General features: G+C 35.5%; 1 non-coding gene and 1 pseudogene across 1 annotated transcript; both read left to right on the forward strand.

Annotated features, from left to right (window-relative positions):
- LOC106028783 (serine/threonine-protein phosphatase 2A regulatory subunit B'' subunit gamma-like) overlaps positions 1–19,481 on the forward strand; it is an 89,896-nt pseudogene that overhangs the window by 32,640 nt on the left and 37,775 nt on the right.
- Positions 15,702–15,808, forward strand: LOC111758407 (U6 spliceosomal RNA). Its single transcript, XR_002792584.1, has one exon. It is a non-coding gene; the product is annotated as a U6 spliceosomal RNA (small nuclear RNA).

A 19,481-nucleotide genomic window follows, 5' to 3' on the forward strand; every position in this document is an offset into this window, starting at 1 on the left:
TTCTCTTTCTTGCCTAATTGCTCTGGCTAGTACTTCCAGTACTATATTAAATAGGAGTGGTGATAAAGGACATCCTTGTCTTGTGCCTGATTTTAAAGTAAAGGCTTTCAATTTTTGGCCATTTAGAATGATGCTGGCTGATGGTTTGTCATAAATGGCCTTTATTATATTGAGGTAAAGACCATCTATTCCAATTTTCTGTAGAGTTTTTATCATGAATAAATGTTGGACCTTATCGAAGGCTTTTTCTGCATCTATAGAAATGATCATGTGATTCTTATTTTTGGCTTTATTGATATGGTGGGTTACATTTATTGATTTGCGTATGTTGAACCATCCTTGCATTCCTGGGATGAATCCCACTTGGTCATGGTGTATAATCTTCTTGATGATTTGCTGGAACCTATTTGCCAATATTTTATTGAGGATTTTTGCATCTGTGTTCATTAGGGAGATTGGTCTATAGTTCTCTTTTTTAGTTGGGTCTTTCTCAGGTTTTGGTACTAGAGTAATATTTGCTTCCAGGAACGACTTAGGAAGGATTGCTTCCCTTTCAATTTCATTGAACAGTTTGAGGACTGTCGGCATTAGGTCTTCTTTGTATTTCTTGTAGAATTCTGCAGTGAATCCATCTGGGCCTGGGCTCTTCTTGGTGGGTAAGGACTTAATTACATTTTCAATTTCAGTAACAGAGATTGGGTTATTCAACAGTTTTACATCCTCTTGATCTAGCTTTGGCACTTCATATGCTTCTAAGAATCTGTCTATTTCTTCTGTGTTATCAAACTTTTGAGAGTAGAGGTTTTCGAAGTAGGTGTTGATGATCTTCTGTATTTCTATTGGGTCTGTAGTGATTTCTCCTTTTTCATTTCTTATTGCATGAATTTGAGCTTTTTCTTCCCTTTTTTAAATAAGGTTGGCTAGGGGCTTTTCGATTTTATTTATTCTTTCAAAGAACCAACTCTTTGATTTGTTGATTCTTTGGATTGTTTTCTTAGTCTCTATTGCATTGATTTCTGCTCTGATTTTTATAATTTCCTCTCTTCTTTTGGCTTTGGGCTTGACTTGCTCTTCTTTTTCTAGCTGTTTGAGGTGTAGCATCAAGTTATTTATTTGTATTCGTTCTGTTTTCCTGATGTGGGAACTCAGTGCAATAAATTTTCCTCTCAGGACGGCTTTCATTGCATCCCACAGGTTCCGGTAAGTTGTATCTGTATTTTCATTTTCTTTTAGGTATTGTTTGATTTCTTCTTTAATTTCCTCTGTGACCCACTGATTACTCAAGAGTGTGTTATTCAGTTTCCATGTGTTTGTGGGATTTTTGCAGTATCTTTTATCATTAATTTCTAATTTCAGAGCGCTATGATCCGATAACATGCAAGGGATGATTTCAGCTCTTTTGCACTTGTTCAAATATGTTCTGTGAGCTAATATATGGTCTATTTTAGAAAATGATCCATGTACTGCTGAGAAGAATGTGTATTCTGATGTTGTTGGGTGGAACATCCTGTATATGTCTATCAAACCCATTTGTTCACAGGTATGATTCAGTTCTGTTATTTCTTTGCTCATTTTCTGTCTGGTTGATCTGTCCCTTGGTGTCAATGGTGTATTAAGGTCTCCTGTTACAATTGTGTTACTGATAATTTGAGTTTTCATTTCTGTTAATAATTGTTTTATATAACTTGGTGCTCTGGAGTTTGGTGTGTATATATTTAAGATAGTTATCTCTTCCTCTTGGAGTTTTCCCCTTACAAGTATGTAGTGACCTTCTTTGTCCTTTATGGTCATTGTTGGTTTAAAGTTCACGTTGTCTGCAAACAGAATGGCTACTCCTGCCTTTTCCTGGATTCCTGCTGCATGAAGAATTGTTTTCCATCCTTTGACTTTCAGTCTGTGAGTATCCTTCTGGGTTAGATGGGTTTCCTGTAAACAGCATATGGTTGGATTTTGTTTCTTGATCTATTCTGCTAGTCTGTTTCTTTTGATTGGTGCATTGAGACCATTTACATTAATGGTTATTACTGTTAAATGCTGGTTAATTGTAGGAATGTTATCTCTCTGCTGTTGCATCTTTATCTTTCTGTTCTGTTTAATTATTTGCTTTGCTTAGTGGTTTTTTCCTTTGTGTATCTAAACTGTCTTTCAATATTTTTTGCAGGGTCAGTTTGGTGTTCATGAAGTTCTTCAGCTGTTCTTTGTCATGGAAGTATCGTATTGCACCATCTATTTTGAATGATAGTTTTGCAGGATATATCAGTCTTGGTTGGAAATCATTTTGCTTTAGGATCTGGAATATTTCACTCCATGCTCTTCTTGACTTTATCGTTTGTGCTGAGAAGTCTGCTGTGATTCTGATAGGTTTTTCTTTATAAGTGATCTGTCTTTTCTCTCTGACAGCTTTTAGTAATCTATTCTTGTGTTGGATTTCTGGGATGGTGATTATTATATGTCTGGGTGTAGTTTTATTTTGGTTATGAGTGTTTGGAGTTCTATATGCTTCACTGATCTTGATGTCAGTTTCTGATCTCATGCTTGGGAAATTTTCAGCTATTACTTCTCTAAATATCCGCTTGACATCCTTTATGTTGTCTCCCTCTCTTTCATTAATCCCTATCATTCTTATGTTATTCTTCTTTGCATCGTCTTGCAGTTGTTGAATTGTTGTTTCCTGATTCCTTGTTATTTTCAAAAGATCTTTCCTTTCCTGTTCACTAGCTGCAATCATGTCTTTAAGGTCTGAAATTCTATCTTCACTTTCATTAAGGCGGTTTTTACAACTTTCAGTGGAGTTTTTTATTTCCTGTATATCTCTGTGCATCTGCATTATGTATTCTGTTTGTTTCTTATATTGCTCGTCTAGGGATTCTATCTTTTTGTTTAGTTCCTCCAATTTTTTATCTGTGTTTTCTTTAGATATATTTAGAATCTCTTTCATTTCTTTTATCATTTCTTCTTTTATCTGGGAGATTATATCGAGTTTGAATTTCTTTAAAGCTTCCTGGAGTTGTTTGTCAACTTCAGTAGCTATTATGTCCGATATATGAGTTGGATGGGATATATTTTCTTCTATATACATTGCTCCTAGGGTTTCCTGAGATGGGCTGGAGGTTTGAGGTTGTAATTTGGTCTTTGTTTTGTCATTTTGTATATTTCTGTGTTTCAAGTGTTATTTGAAAGCTTCCTCAGGATCTGTTGAAAATCCCCTTCTATGCTTGGAGCTACTGAGCCTCTGACACCGCACTACCCCAAGCCATTGGGCCTGCAGAACCAGTGTCCCTCCTCTGCCTGCTCAGAACTCTGCAGTTCCAGACAAGCTGGGCCTCAGGGACACTGTGCGCCCACCTGCCCCTTGGAAGATCCACAGCTCTTCAATTGCAGCCGGGTTAGGGTGCTCTCCACAGGCCACAGTGCCTCAGGAGCCTGTGATCCCTCCCTGCTTGCAGAGATATCCACAGTCCTCTAGGCAAAGGAAGGGACTTCTGCAGGCACTCCAGATCCACCCAGCTCCTCCTCTGCAGGCAGATGGCTAGGCGCGGCTGGACTCGGGGGTTAGTGTAGGCCCGCCCATCCGTCAGGAGCTCAGCAGACTTCCAAGTGTAGCGGGGGGGGGGGGGGGCAGCTGTAGTGGCCTCTAACCCACTGCTCCACTTCACTGCACCCAGAAGCCTGGGGGGTCCGGAACAGTCTGAGATTTGGGCAGACTGTGCTGGGCACTCACCACAGGCTGAGGTGCCTCAGGAAGCTGCGATGCCTCCCTGCTTGCAGAAGTATTCAGTCCTTCAGACAAAGGAACGGGCTTCTGCAGGGACTCCGGATCCGCCCAGCTCCTCCTCTGCAGGAGATGGCTAGGTGCGGCTGGGCTCAGGGGTTAGTGTAGGCCCGCCCATCTGTCAGGAGCTCAGCAGACTTCCAAGTGTAGCCGGGGGGAGGGGGGATGGGGAGGCAGCTGTAGTGGCCTCTAACCCACTGCTCCACTTCACTGCACCCAGAAGCCTGGGGGGTCCGGAACAGTCTGAGATTTGGGCAGACTGTGCAGGGCACTCACCACAGGCTGAGGTGCCTCAGGAAGCTGCGATGCCTCCCTGCTTGCAGAAGTATTCAGTCCTTCAGACAAAGGAACGGGCTTCTGCAGGGACTCCGGATCCGCCCAGCTCCTCCTCTGCCAAGAAAAAAGATTTTTAAAAAGCCAAAAAACAAAAAACAAAACAAGACGGACCAAAAAAAAAAAAAAAAAAAACCCAATGTGACAAAGCAAAACAGAGTCAGTTAGATTAGGAGGATGGACATAGTATATAATGAAAAACAAAAAAAAAGGATTACTAGGTGATCAATAATGGTTATCATTATGCCTCTTGTTATCCTAAAAAGAGTAGCCTATATCAGCTGGTATAAAAGAATTGAACAAAACAGTACAGAACCAATAAAACCCACATTGGAGAGCTTACAGGACTTTCAAAGAAGATAATAGTCAACAATAACGGGCATCATAGAATATCTGGTTGCGTTCCAAATGGTTGCCTATACCCTCAAACTTGATACTATTAAGCAAAACAGAATATAATAAAATCAGTCAGAACAAGATGTAGAGAACAATACAGGGGTTCAAATCAGGTTAATAGGGAAACAAAAAAGTTACTATAATCTATCGCACTATTTTTAATTTAGTTTTCCCTTAGTTAAAAGATACTAAAAAATAAATTAATTTTAAAAAAAGGAAAGAAAGGGGGGGAGATTGAGATAAAAGAGAACATGTCAATAGAACAACACCGGTCAGAACCGAAAAATTTAAGCATCATTGTGTTTCACCCCCAGATAGCCTGACATAAATAGTAGTTACCATAGTGTCTCTTTCCTTGAAATACTTGAGTCTAACTTCGTATACTATAGCATCAAACTTATCAAGACAGTGTGAAGCCATTCAAGAGAATGAAATTATTGCAGGATATTTAGAATCAGCTAGCAGAAACCAAACATCAATTTCTATATTATCTCTTTGTCTATAAAAAATTTGCTTATACTATTGCATACATTAAGATATAAGATACAACATGTTAGAACCAATGGAAACAAATAAACAACAACTTAATGGGGCTTCAAAACAGGATGATATTAAATCAGCACTAGCTATTACACTCTTATTTTCTTCAAAATAGTTATTTGTAGTATCACAGACAATAAAATAAAACAACCCATATTAAAACCATTCCAATTAATGAGTGAAAACATTATATGGCTTCAAACCAGTGTGACTGGGAATCATGATTACCATGTACTTTCATGTATTCTTATCGTTTCTTACACTAGAGAAACTATTCGGTATTTGTACATGTGAGTTTGATTTATTTCACCTATGAGTATGGTCTCGAGCTGCATCCATTTATTTATGAATGTCTCAATGTGATTATTCTTTGTAGCTGAGTAGTACTCCATTGTATAAAAATACCACATATTTTTATCCATTCCTCAGTTGATGGACACTTAGGTTGTTTCCAAGATCTGGCTATTACAAATTGTGCTGTTATAAACATGGGCACACATATATCACTGTGGTATGATGCTTTCAGTTCTTCTGGGAATATGCCTAGAAGTGGAATAGCTGGGTCAAATGGTGTTTCCAGTCCCAGCTTTCTGAGAAATCACCAGACTGACCTCCACAATGGTTGCACCAGTCTACACTCCCACCAACAGTGCAGGAGAGTTCCTTTTTCCCACAGCCTCTCCAGCATTTGTTGTTGTTGGTTTTCTTGATCTTGGCCATTCTTTCAGGAGTGAGATGAAATCTCAGTGTGGTTTTAATTTGCATTTCTCTAATGACTAGTGATGCTAAACATTTTTTCATGTATTTATTTGCCATTTGTATTTCTTCATCTGAAAATTTTTTATTCATCTCAGATGCCCATTTTTGGATGGGGTCTTTGAATTTTGGGGGTCTGATTTTTTTAAATTCATTGTATGTTTTAGACAGAAGTCCTTTGTGAGAGGGACAGTTCATTAAGATTTTTTCCCAGTTTTGTGGGTTCTCTTTTCACTATGTTAGAGATTTCTTTTGATGTGCAGAAACTTTTTAATAAGATGTGATCCCAGTTATTGACTCTGGGAAGTATTTCCCATGCGGTTTGAGTCTTGTTCATGAATTCTCTACCTACCCCTATGTCTTCAAGGTTTTTACCCAATTTGTCTTCCAATAGATTTAGTGTTTCTGTTTTAATATTTAGATCTTTGATCCATTTAGATTTTATTTTAGTATATGGTGACAGGCATGGGTCTAGTTTTAGTTTTTGGCATATGGAGAGCCAGTTTTTCCAACAACATTTATTAAAGAGACTGTCATTCTTCCAGTGAACATGTTTGGCCCCTTTATCAAAGATAAGGTGGTTGAGTGTGTTTGTAGTTGTGGTTGTATCTTCTAATCTATTCCATTGGTCTTCGGCTCTGTTTTGATTCCAGTACCATGTTGATTTTACTACAGTTGCTTTGTAGTATAACTTCAAGTCAGGGATTGTGATGCCTCGTGCCTTGCCTTTGCTGCTTAGAACTGTCTTTGCTATTCTACGGCTCTTCTCACTCCAGATGAATTTTAGGAGTGATTTCTCTAGATTTATAAGGTATGTTGATGGCATTTTTATTAAGATTGCATTGAATCTGTATAACAGCTTTGGGAGAATGGCCATTTTCACAATGTTTGTTCTTCCTATCCATGAGCAAGGGATGTCTTTCCATTTTCTGAGATCATCTTCAACTTCATTTTTCAGTGTATCATAATTTTCCCTGTATAGTTCTTTCACTTCTTTCATGAGAGTAATTCTTAAATATTTCATTTTTTTGGTTGCTAGTGTGAAGGGTGTGGCTTCTCTTATTTCTCTGTCTGTGATTTTGTTGTTAGTGTATAAGAATGCTATTGATTTTTGAGTATTGATTTTGTACCCAGCCACATTGCTGAATTTATTTATTATATCTAGGAGTCTTTCAATGGACTTTTGGGAGTCGTCTATGTAGAGTATCATATTATCTGCAAACAGTGATAATTTTACTTCTTCTTTTCCTATCTTTATGCCTTTTATATCTCTTTCATGTCTAATTGCTCTGGCTAGTATTTCCAGTACTATATTAAATAGGAGCAGTGACAGGGGACATCCTTGTCTTGTGCCTGATTTTAAAGTAAAGGCCTTCAATTTTTGGCCATTTAGTATGATACTGGCTGTTGGTTTGTCATAAATGGCCTTTATTATGTTGAGGTAAAAACCATCTATTCCAATTTTCTGCAAGGTTCTTATCATAAATGAATGTTGTACCTTATCAAAAGCTTTTTCTGTATCTATAGAAATGATCATGTGATTCTTACTTTTGACTCTATTGATATGGTGGATTACATTTATTGATTTACATATATTGAACCATCCCGGCATACCTGGGATGAATCCCACTTGGTCATGGTGTATAGTCTTCTTGATGACTTGCTGCATCCTATTTGCCAATATTTTATGAGGATCTTTGCATCTGTATTCATTAGGGAGATTGGTCTGTAGTTCTCTTTTTCAGTTGGGTCTTTCTCAGGTTTTGGTACTAGAGTAATATTTGCTTCCAGGAATGACTTGGGAAGGATTGCTTCCCTTTCAATTTCATTGAAGAGTTTGAATAGTGTCAGCATTAGGTCCTCTTTGTATTTCTTGTAGAATTCTGCAGTGAATCCATCTGGGCCTGGGCTCTTCTTTGTAGGTAATGACAATTACATTTTCAATTTCATTAATAGAAATTGGGTTATTCAGCAGTTTTACATCTTCTTGACCTAGCTTTGCTACTTCATATGCTTCTAGAAATCTGTCTATTTCTTCTGTGTTATCAAAGCTTTGGTGCTAGAGGTTTTTGATATAGGTGTTGATGATCTTCTGTATTTCTGTAGAGTCTGTAGTGATTTTACCTTTTTCATTTCTTATTGCATGAATTTGAGCTTTTTCTTCCCTTTTTTAAGTAAAGTTGGCTAGGGGCTTATCAATTTTATTTATTCTTTCAAAGAACCAACTCTTCAATTCATTGATTCTTTGTATTGTTTTCTTAGTCTCTATTGCATTGATTTTTGCTCTGATTTTTATTATTTCCTGTCTTCTTTGGCTTTGGGCTTGACTTGCTCTTTTTTTTCTAGATGTTTGAGGTATAGCATCAAGTTATTTATTTGTATTTGTTCTGTTTTCCTGATGTGGGAATTTAGTGCAATAAATTTCCCTCTGAGGACAGCTTTCATTGCATCCCACAGATTCCGGTAAGTTGTATTTGTGTTTTCATTTGTTTGTAGATATTGTTTAATTTCTTCTTTAATTTCCTCTGTGACCCACTGATTACTCAAGAGTTTGTTATTCAGTTTCCATGTGTTTGTGGGATTTTTGCAGTATCTTTTATCATTAATTACTAATTTCATAGGGCTATGATCTGATAACATGCAGGGGATGATTTCAACTCTTTTGCATTTCTTTAAAATTGTTCTGTGAGTGAATATATGGTCTATTTTAGAGAATGACCCATGTACTGCTGAGAAGAATGTGTATTCTGTTGTTGTTGGGTGGAATAATCTGTATATGTCTATCAATTCCATTTGTTCACAGGTGTGATTCAGTTCTTTTATCTCTTTGCTGATTTTCTGTCTTGTTGATCTGTCCATTGGTGTCAATGGTGTGTTAAAATCTCCTTTTATAATTGTATTACTGCTAATTTGGTTTTTCATTTCTGATATTACTTGTTTTATATAACTGAGTGCTTTGGAATTTGGTGCATATATATTTAAGATAGTTATCTCTTCCTCTTGAAGTTTTCCTGTAACCAGTATGTAGTGACCTGCTTTATCTCTTCTGATCATTATTGGTTTGAAGTTCACATTGTCTACACACAGAATAGCTACTCCCACTTTTCATTGGGTTCCTGTTGCATGAAGTGTTGTTTTCCATCTTTTGACTTTCAGTCTGTAAATATCTTTTTGGGTTAGATGGGTTTCTTGTAGACAGCATATGGTTGGATTTTGTTTCTTGATCCATTTTGCCTGTCTGTTTCTTTTAGTTGGTGCCTTGAGACCATTTACATTAATGGTTATAACTGTTATATATTGGTTTATTGGTGCCATGTTATATTTCTGCTGTTGCATCTTTATCTTTCTGTTCTATTTAATTGTCTGCTTTGTTAAGTGGTTTGTTCTCAAGTGTATCTAGAGTGTCTTTCAGTATTCTTTGCAGCATTGGCTTGGTCATCATGAATTTCTTCAGATATTCTTTGTCGTGGAAGTATCTTATTTCTCCATTGATTTTGAAGGACAGTTTTGCAGGGTACATCAGTCTAGGTTGGAAAACATTTTCCTTTAGGGTCTGAAATACTTCACTCCATGCTCTTCTTGCCTTTATTTTTTGTGTTGAGAAGTCTGCTGTGATTCTGATAGGTTTTCCTTTATAGGCGCTCTGTCTTTTCTCTCTGACAGCTTTTAATATTCTATTCTTTTGTTTGATTTCTGGAATGGTGATTATTATATGTCTGGGTGTAGTTTTATTTTGGTTATGGCTATTTGGAGTTCTATATGCCTCATTGATCCTGATATCAGTTTCCAATTTCATGTTTGGGAAGTTTTTAGCAATTACTTCTCTAAATATCCTCTTGACATCCTTTGTATTGTCTCCTTCTTTTTCATTTATCCCTATCAACCTTAAGTTGTTTTTCTTTGCGTCATCTTGCAGGTGTTGAATTGTTATTTCTTGATTTCTTGTTATTTTTAAAAGATCTTTCCTGTCCTGTTCACTGGCTGCAATCTTGTCTTCAAGGTCCAAAATTCTATCTTCGCAATCATTCAGGAGGTTTTTACAACTTTCAATGGAGTTTTTGATTTCCTGTATATCTCTTTGCATCTGTTTTATATATTCTGTTTGTTTCTTAAATATAAGTTCATCCAGAGATTCTATCTTTTTGTTTAGTTCCTCCAATATTTTAGCTGTGTCTTCTTTAGATATGTTCAGCATCTCCTTCCTTTCTTTTATTATTTCTTCTTTTACCTGATAGATTATTTCTACTTTGAATTTCTTTAAAGCTTCCCGGAGCTGCTTCTTTATTTTGGTTTCTATTGTTTCAGGTATTTCAGGTATATGGCATGTATTTTCTTCTACGTACATGGCTCCTAGGCTTTCTTGGGATGGGTTGGATGTTTGAGATTGCATTTTGGTCTTTCGTTTTGTCATTTTCCTATATTACTGTGTTTCAAGTGTTGTTCCAGAGTTTCCCCTGGTTGTGTTGTAAATTGACTCTTATGTCCTGGGCTCTTGGGACTCCTCTGGTAGTAGCTCCCTCCTTGGGAAGTGGAGCTCCTGGATTAAAAGAGGCTTGTCAGGCTCCTCTCAGGTAGACCTAAAGCCTCCTCAATTTGCACAGTTTCCCCTTCTAGTAGCAAAGCTCCCCTGAGGGATAGAATGCCACCTGGTGTGGTCCAGGCAATCCCAAATCCTGTTAACCCCATTATAGTGTGGCTTAAGCCCAGTCAGCCCCCACCCGCCTAGAGCAAGGATCTCATAATCTCCAAGGGATTGGATGTTTTGTAACAATCCAGCTCCTTGGATGGCAAAACTCCCCAGGCTTATAGAAGGTTTCCTTATGGCCTAAGTAGGCCTCAAACCTCCTCAGCAGGACTACTCCTTCCTCCAGGCAGTGGCAGTAGTGCTGGTGCTCTCCAGATCAAAAGAAGGTTGCAGGCCAGGTCAGAGCAGGTTTCAGCAGCTTGGCCCAGCTCCCTCCTTCCAGCCAGCAGCTGTGGTGTGCTCCTTGGCCAGACGAGGCAGCAGGTGGACCGAAGTCCCCTCTGCTGTGCTGGGCCCTCTCCTTCCGGCCGGCAGCAGTGGTAGTGTGGTCCCCGGTAGGTCGGGAGAGGTGGCAGGCAGGGCCGGACCAGATTCCCCTCCGCTCGGCTTGTCTTCCTTTTCTTAGTCTCTCTCTCTCTCTCTGTCTCTCTCTCTCTCTCTGTCTCTCTCTCTCTCTCTCTCTCTCTCTCTCTCTCTCTCTCTCTCCCTCTCTCTGTGAAAATATAGAGACAGAGAGAAAGAGAAACATAATTAGAGAGAGAGAGATTCTTATATAAGCAAAATGATGCAATGTTTATGCTTATTTTCATTTAATATTGTGGTTTTAGGTTACCTCCATTTACCCATGAATACTTCCATTTTATGACTATTTATGGCAGAATAGTACTGTATTGTGTATAAATACATTTTCCTTTATCTGTGCATATAGGAAATTTCCAATATGTAGCTATTATACATAATGCTGCTATTAACATGAGTATGAATGTATCCACACAGTAAGGTGACTTTAAGTCTATTGAAAGTACTCCTAGAAGGGGAATAACTGGACCAAATGGAATTTATATTTTTAGTTTTTGTGAGGAATCTTTGTAATGATTTCCACACTAGTTGTATCAATCTACGTTTTTCACTAAAAACAAAAGAAGAATTTCTTTTTCTGCATATCTTCACTAGCATTTTTATTACTGTATTTAATTTCTTTTTCTTTTTGAGACTAGGTCTCACTATGTAGTTCAGGCTGGTCTTGAGCTCACTTTGTAGTTCAGGCTGGCCTCAAATGTGCATTGATCCTCCTGCCTCATCATCACAAGTGCTGGGGTTACAAGCACCATCATACTTGACTTTGTTTTTGATTTCTTGATGAGTTATTCTTTCTGGAATAAGATATTTCAATATCTTATTGAAATATCAATAATTCAAAAATTTTCTCAAGTATTTATTTGTCATTTGTACTTCCTCTACTGAGATGAATCTACTCCTTTTGATTGACTTTTTTATTTGATCTTTTATTTTGGGAGTATATTTTTTCTTCTAGTTATTTGTATACACTAGATGTTAATCCTTTGACTAAGCAGTATCTGGCAAAATTTCTGTCTTACTATATGGGCTGACTCTTCACTTTGTAGGTTATTTTCTTTGTTGTGCAGAAGCTTTTTAACTTGACACAGTTCCATTTGTTGATTCTAATATTTCCTGTGCCACTGGAGTTCTGTTCAGAACAGAGGTCTGTGCCTCTGTCTTCAAGAATTTTATGTTTCAGTATATTATCTCTGTTTAAGCATTTAGACCTGTGATACATTTTGATTTTAGTTTAGAACACAGTAAAGATATGAGTCTAATCTCAATCTTCTGCTTGTGGATATCAAATTTTCCCAGTAGTATTTATTAAAGAGGCCATCTTGCCTCCACTGTGTTTTTGGTACATTTGAAAATAGTCAAATAGCTGGATTGCTTGGGGTTGTTTCTGGATCCTCTATTCTGTTCCACTGATCTACATGCCTGGATTAGTGTGAGTACCATGCATTTTTGATCACTATAGCTTTATAATACAACTTCAAACTGGGATTTTGATGCATCCTGCTTTGCTTTTGTTATATGGAAAGCTTTCAGGCTTTCCCCATTTAACATGATACTGGTCGTATTGTATCATAAATGACTGATTTCAGACTGAGATAAAATCCTCTATACCTATTACAAATATTCAACATTATTTATTATAAATATTCAATATTATTTATTTATTTTTGAGACAGGGTCTCACTATGTAGTGCAGGTTGGCCTTGAAATTGCTTATATAGCCCAGGATGGTCTTGAACATGGTGATCTTTCTGCTTCAGCCTCCTGAGTGCTGACATTACAGGCATGCAACACGAAGGCCAGCCTCTTCAGTGTTCTTGTCATGAATCAATATTGGATGTTGTCAAAGGCTTTCCCCATATCTACTGAGGTGATCACGTGAATTTTGTCAATGTTGTTGTTTATGTGGTGAGTTATATTCACTGACTTAGGTGTGTTGTGCTATTCTTGCATTCCTGGGATGAAGCATACTTGGTTGCGGTGTAGGATATTTCTGATGACTTATTATATTCTGTTTGCCAGTATCTTCTTGGGGATATTTGCCTCTACATTTGTTAAAAAGAATGGCCTGTAGTCTTCCTTTGTGGTTTTTGTCTTTGTCTGGTTTGATAACATAGTAATGTTAGTTTCCAAGAATGACATATTCCTTCATTCTCAATTTCATTAAAGAGTTTGAGGAGTATTGTCATGAGACCTTCCCTGAAATTCTTTCAGAATTCAGCAGTGAATCCATCAGATTCTGGGCTTTTCCTAGTTGCTAGGTTTTTTTCTTGTTAATTCAATTTCATTGCCTACTTCTGGATTATTCAAGATTTTTAAGTCTTGATTCCATTTTCACAACTAATATGTATCTGAGAATTCATATGTGTCTCTGTCTTTTCTGGTTTCTCCATTTTTTGTCAAGTAATTGCTAATAATATTCAAAATTTCAGTGATATCTGTTGTGATTTCACCATTTTCATTTCTAATTGCATTGATTTATCCTTTTTCTTTTGAGGAGGGTAAGATTGGATAGGGGTCTGTGTCTGTTGTTTATTCTTTCAAAGCATCAGCTCTTCAATCCATTGATTCTTTGCAAGCTTTTTAGTCTCCATTTCACTGATTTCTACTCTGCTCTTTATAATTTCCTTCTTTGTACAAGCTCTGGATTTCAATTTTCTTGTTTTTCTAGTACCTTGAGGTGCATCACTAGGTTATTTGTGCTCATTCTGTTTTTCTGATATAGGTGTTTATGGCTATAAATTTTCCCCAGAGGATTGCTTTAATAATGTCATAAGAGTTTTAGTATGATGTATGGTCATTATCATTTAATTCTAGAAAATTTATTATTTCTCTATTCTTATGACTCATTAATTTTTAACATATTCTCACTAGTGTGATTCACTGTGTGGGTACCGCTTCAGGTAATTTGAATGACCAGTGGTACAAAAGACATCTAATCACTTTTATCAATCTTTTTACTAACAAATTTCACTAAAAGTCTATAAATGAACTGAATCTAGTTAGTTGTTTAAATTTCAATCACTTCTGTCCAACTGTAAATATTGATTAATACCCTTCATATCATTAAAAATCATTGCAACAATAAACCAATTTATTTCATTGAACTAAAATTTACTTAGATTCATGAATTTCTTTAAAATGTTTTATATGTAAAGGTAATTGAGTCACACAGAGTTTGGAACAAATCATGAAATATTTGGCTTTTTGAGGCCAAATCAACACCCTACTTTCAGTTAATTTTCAATAAAATCATCTCCATCACTTCTGTGGGTTTCTTACTGATCCTAAATAAGCTTCTAAGTTAAATGCTTTTTTGGGGGAGGGGGATTTTGCTCCTATGGCATTGCAATTTTATTAGTTAATTTTTTACATCTTTACGTAAAGTCTTTTTCACTTCACTGTCAGTATTTATATTATGTGTTTACAACTGTTGTACCAAATAAACTAATTACAATTTTTTCCATTTCAGTACTTTATTTAAGGAAATATAATATCATGACATCTGGGCTGGTAAAACTGACTTTCCATTGTTGTAATCAAAGACAAAATCAGGTTTTATATTTTCAGGTTTTCCTTTTGCCAATGAACATGTATGATTTTTACAAATCATTAACATTTAAAAGACTATTGTTCTATATGTTTGCTTTACAAATTTATACCAGAACAATTTTCAAAGTTTATGATTTCACATTTTTGCTTTTTCATTGCTTGTACTGGTAAAAAATTTTTGATTTGGCTATACTGTGCTACAAAATATGTTTCCTTTCATAAAAATTCTTATGCTGGGAGTATACTCAATTAATTACTATCTTCATATAATATGTGCTATACAAATAACATACTATTCATTAATTTCAAAATAGCTTCATAAGAATTACCATGCATTGAAGGATTTGCACTTTTTCTGGCAAACATACAAATCATGGACATACCATTAGGTAAATACAATTTATAAATTTTTTCCAACATTTATGCTGTTTTCCTTTAAGGTACTGTTAAAAATGTAAAAGATATCTCCATAAAATCATGCTTTTGTCTACAACTATACTTTTCTGAGTTTTACTGCATTTTCAAATACAGTGATAATTTCTTCCATGATTTTACTAAACTTTTCAGAGAATCCTCAGTTGTTCATGTGATATTCTCAGCAAAATTAAAACAGTACAAAATAGTCAAAACACAATCATGTTGCACAATATTTTTTACATATGTGTTGGCATGCTATTATTCAAAGACTAATACAAACTAGTATCTGGTAATGGTACTGTTCCCATAATTTATAATAGTCCTATAAATATTTTCATCTCATTAGTAGCAACAGATTCCCAGCATTGATGATGTTTTATTCTTTTGTACTAAAGTCACATATTCACTTGTCTGTTTCTTCAACTATACTTTTGGGTATATTATCAGATATGAATAACTTGTACAATGCAAAAGGATCTCTGTAATTAATATTTTTATAAGAACTACCATGTTTTGAAGCTCTGTGTGCTCATGTTCCACCACATTTCTTTCTATTGTTGGCTGCCTTTATATTCTTGATTTTCCACATTCATAACCAAATCTATATTATGTTTATTGAATGTATTTGCCACAAGATTGCATTCATCTAAATAAAATGTATCTTTATCTAAAGACTAACAGATAGGTCACAATCTTTTCCTTTGATGAGACATAATTGCATAGCTATCTGATGAATTTTGTATTTTCTGTGTTTGAGACTCTACTGGGAAAATTTACAAAATATAAATAGTGTTCAAATTGAAAACTAAATAGCTTATAATACACATATATGTTGTGCTCGCTTCAGCGGCACATATAATAAAATAGGAACAATACAGAGAAGATTAGCATGGCTCCTGTGCAAGGATGACACACAAATTCGTGAAACATTCCAGTTTTTGGGAAGAAAAAGCTCGAATTCATGCAATAAGGAATGAAAAAGGTGAAATCACTACAGACTCTATAGAAATACAGAAGATCATCAACACCTATTTCAAAAACCTCTACTCTCATAGGTTTGATAACACAGAAGAAAGAGACAGATTCCTAGAAAAATATGAAGTACCAAAGCTAGGTCAAGAAGATGTAAAACTGCTGAATAATCAAATTTCTGTTAAATAAATCAAAAATATAATTAAGTCCTTACCTACAAAGAAGAGCTCAGGCCCAAACAGATTCACTGTGGAATTCTATAAGAAATACAAAGAAGACTTAATAATGACACTCCTCAAACTCTTCAGTGAAATCCAAAGTGAAGCAATTTTTCCTAAGACATTCCTGGAAGCAAATATTATTCTAGTACCAAAACCTGAGAAAGACCCAACTAAAAAAGAAAACTACAGGCCAATCTCCCTAATGAACATGGATGCAAAAATCCTCAATAAAATATTGGCAGATATGATGCAGCAAATCATCAAGAAGATTATACACCATGACCAAGTGGGATTAGTCCCAGGCATGCAGACTTGAATCAATAAATGTAATCCACCATATCAATAAAGCCAAAAGTAAGAACCACATAATCATTTCTATAGATGCAGAAACAGAGTTTGATAAAGTCCAACATTCATTCATGATAAGAACCTTACAGAAAATTGGAATAGATGGTCTTTACCTCAAAATGATAAAGGCCATCTATGACAAACCAACAGCCAGCATCATACTAAATGGCCAAAAACTAAAAGCCTTTACCTTAAAGTCAGGCACAAGACAAGGATGTCCTTTATCACTGCTCCTATTTAATATAGTACTGGAAATACTAGCCAGAGTAATTAGACAAGAGAGAGAAATAAAAGGGGTAAAGAGGAAAACAAAGAAGAGGAAGATAAATTATCATTATTTGCAGGATGACATGATACTCAACATAGAAGATTCTCAAAACTCCATTGAAAGACTCCTAGATATCATATATAAATTCAGCAATGTAGCTGGGTAAAAAATCAGTGTTCACAAATCAGTAGCATTCCTATACACTAACAACAAAATCACAGAGAAATAAGAGAAGACACACCTTTCAAACTAGCATTCAAAAAAAATGAAATATTTAGGAATAATTCTCACAAAAGAAATGAAAGACCTATAAGGAAAATTATAATACATTTATAAAAGAAATTGAAGAAGACCTCAGAAAATGGGAAGACATCCCTTGTTCATGGATAAGAAGAATATGTATTTTTTTTTGTCTTTTTCATTTTTATCGGTACTAAGGATCGAACTCACGACCGCCTGCTTGCAAGGCAGGTGCTTATGCCGCTGAGCTAAATCCCCAGCCCCCGGATAAGAAGAATAAATATCATGAAAATGGCCTTTCTCCCAAAAGTATTATATGGATTCAATGCAGTCCCAATAAAAATACCATAAACATACTTCACAAATCTAGAAAAATAACTCCTAAAATTCATCTGGAGCCAGAAGAGACCTAGAAGACAAAAGACAAAGCAGGAGGCATCACAATCCCTGACTTGAAGTTATACTACAAAGCAACTGTAGTAAAATCAACATGGTACTGGAAAAAAACAGAGCCGAAGATCAATGGAATAGATTATAAGATAAAACCACAACCACAAATACACTATACCACCTAATCTTTGATAAAGGGGCCAAACATGTTCACTAAGAGAATGACAGTCTCTTTAATTTTTTTGGTGCTGGAAAAACTGACTCTCCATATGCTGAAAAGTAAAACTAGACCCATGTCTATTACCATGTACTAAATTAAAATCTAAATTGATCAAAGATCTGAATATTAAAACAGAAACACTAAATCTATTGAAAGACAAATTGGTTAAAAACCTTGAAGATATAGGGGTAGATAGAGAATTCACGAACAGGAATCAAACTGCACAGGAAATACTTCCCAGAATCAATAACTGGGATCACCTCCTATTACAAAGTTTCTGCATGTCAAAAGAAATCTCCAGCATAGTGAAAAGAAAACCCACAAACTGGGAAAAAAAATCTTAGTGAACTGTCCCTCAGACAAAGGACTTTTCTCTAAAATATATAGAGAATTTTAAAAAATCAGACCCCCAAAATTCAAAAATCCAATCCAAAAATGAGCATCTGAGATAAATACACAGTTCTCAGATGAAGAAATACAAATGGCAAATAGATACATGAAAAAATGTTCATCATCATTAGTCATTAGAGAAATGCAAATTAAAACCACACTGAGATTCCATCTCACTTCTGAAAGAATGGCCAAGATCAAGAAAACCACCAACAACAAATGCTGGAGAGGCTGTGGGGAAAAAGGAACTCTCCTGCACTGTTGGTGGGAGTGTAGACTGGTGCAACCACTGTGGAGGTCAGTTTGGAGATTTCTCAAAAAGCTGGGATTGGAAGTCCCATTTGTTCCAGCTATTTCACTTCTAGGCATATCCCCAGAAAAACTGAAAACATCATGCCACAGTGATATATGTGAACCCATGTTTATAGCAGCACAATTTGTAATAGTCAGATCTTGGAAACAACCTAAGTGCCCATCAACTGAGGAATGGATAAAAATATGTGGTATTTTTATACAATGGAGTACTACTCAGCTATAAAGAATGATCACATTGAGATATTTATAAATAAATGGATACAGCTTGAGACCATACTCACAACCAAAATAAATCAAAATCCCATGTATAAATACCAAATAGTTTTCCTAGTATAAGAAATGGTAACAATACATAAAAGTACGTGGTAATCATGATTCTCTATTATATTTCTTTGAAGCCTTATAATGTTTTCATTCATTAGCTGTAATGGTTGTATTCTGGGTTATTTGATTTTATTGTCTGTGATGGTATGAACAGCTATTTTGAAGAAAACAAGACATTATAATAGCTAGTGCTGATTTAATATCTTCTTGTTTTGAAGTCCCACCAAGCTTTTGTTCTTCTGTTTCCATAGGTTTATCATGCTGTATCTTATTAGATTTTATTAGATGTGATAGTATAAACAAAAATTTTTATAGACAAGGAGATATATATTAACCATTGTTCATTTTCTGTTAGTTGGTTCTGAATCCCCTGTAATACTTTCATTCTCTTGTATAGTTTTACACTGTCTTGCTATGTTTGTTACTATAGTGTATGAACATATACTCAAATATTTCAAGGAAAGAGACATTAGGGTATCTACTGTTACATCAGATTGTCTTGTGGTGAAACACTATTTTACTTAAATTGTTCCATTCTGACCTATTTTGTTATGTCTTCTTTTATTTTGATCTTTTTTAAAAATAAAAATTAATAAAAAACACATATGTCTACAAAACTATGTATTGATTACAACAAACTTACACACAAAAATGAGAAAAAACACAAACAAATAACAAATGAAAAATTTACCACTGAATTGTTATAATTTAGTTGTGAAATAACAATGATTTTTATTTCTCATATTAACCAAATAACACACACGTGTTACCTATGTAACCAGATTATCAAATTAAAATCAGACCTGGCAATGAAATGTCTGAATTAAATCAGAGCTGCCCAGCAGTGAAACATATGAATTACAACCCCATTGTGTACATGATAAAAAAATGTGTTTTTAATTTACATACATTTGCCTAATTTTTGT

The sequence above is a fragment of the Cavia porcellus genome, unplaced genomic scaffold (assembly GCF_034190915.1).
Source record: "Cavia porcellus strain 051 isolate PalLab524CR breed Dunkin Hartley unplaced genomic scaffold, mCavPor4.1 scaffold_2, whole genome shotgun sequence".
Lineage (NCBI taxonomy): Eukaryota > Metazoa > Chordata > Mammalia > Rodentia > Caviidae > Cavia > Cavia porcellus.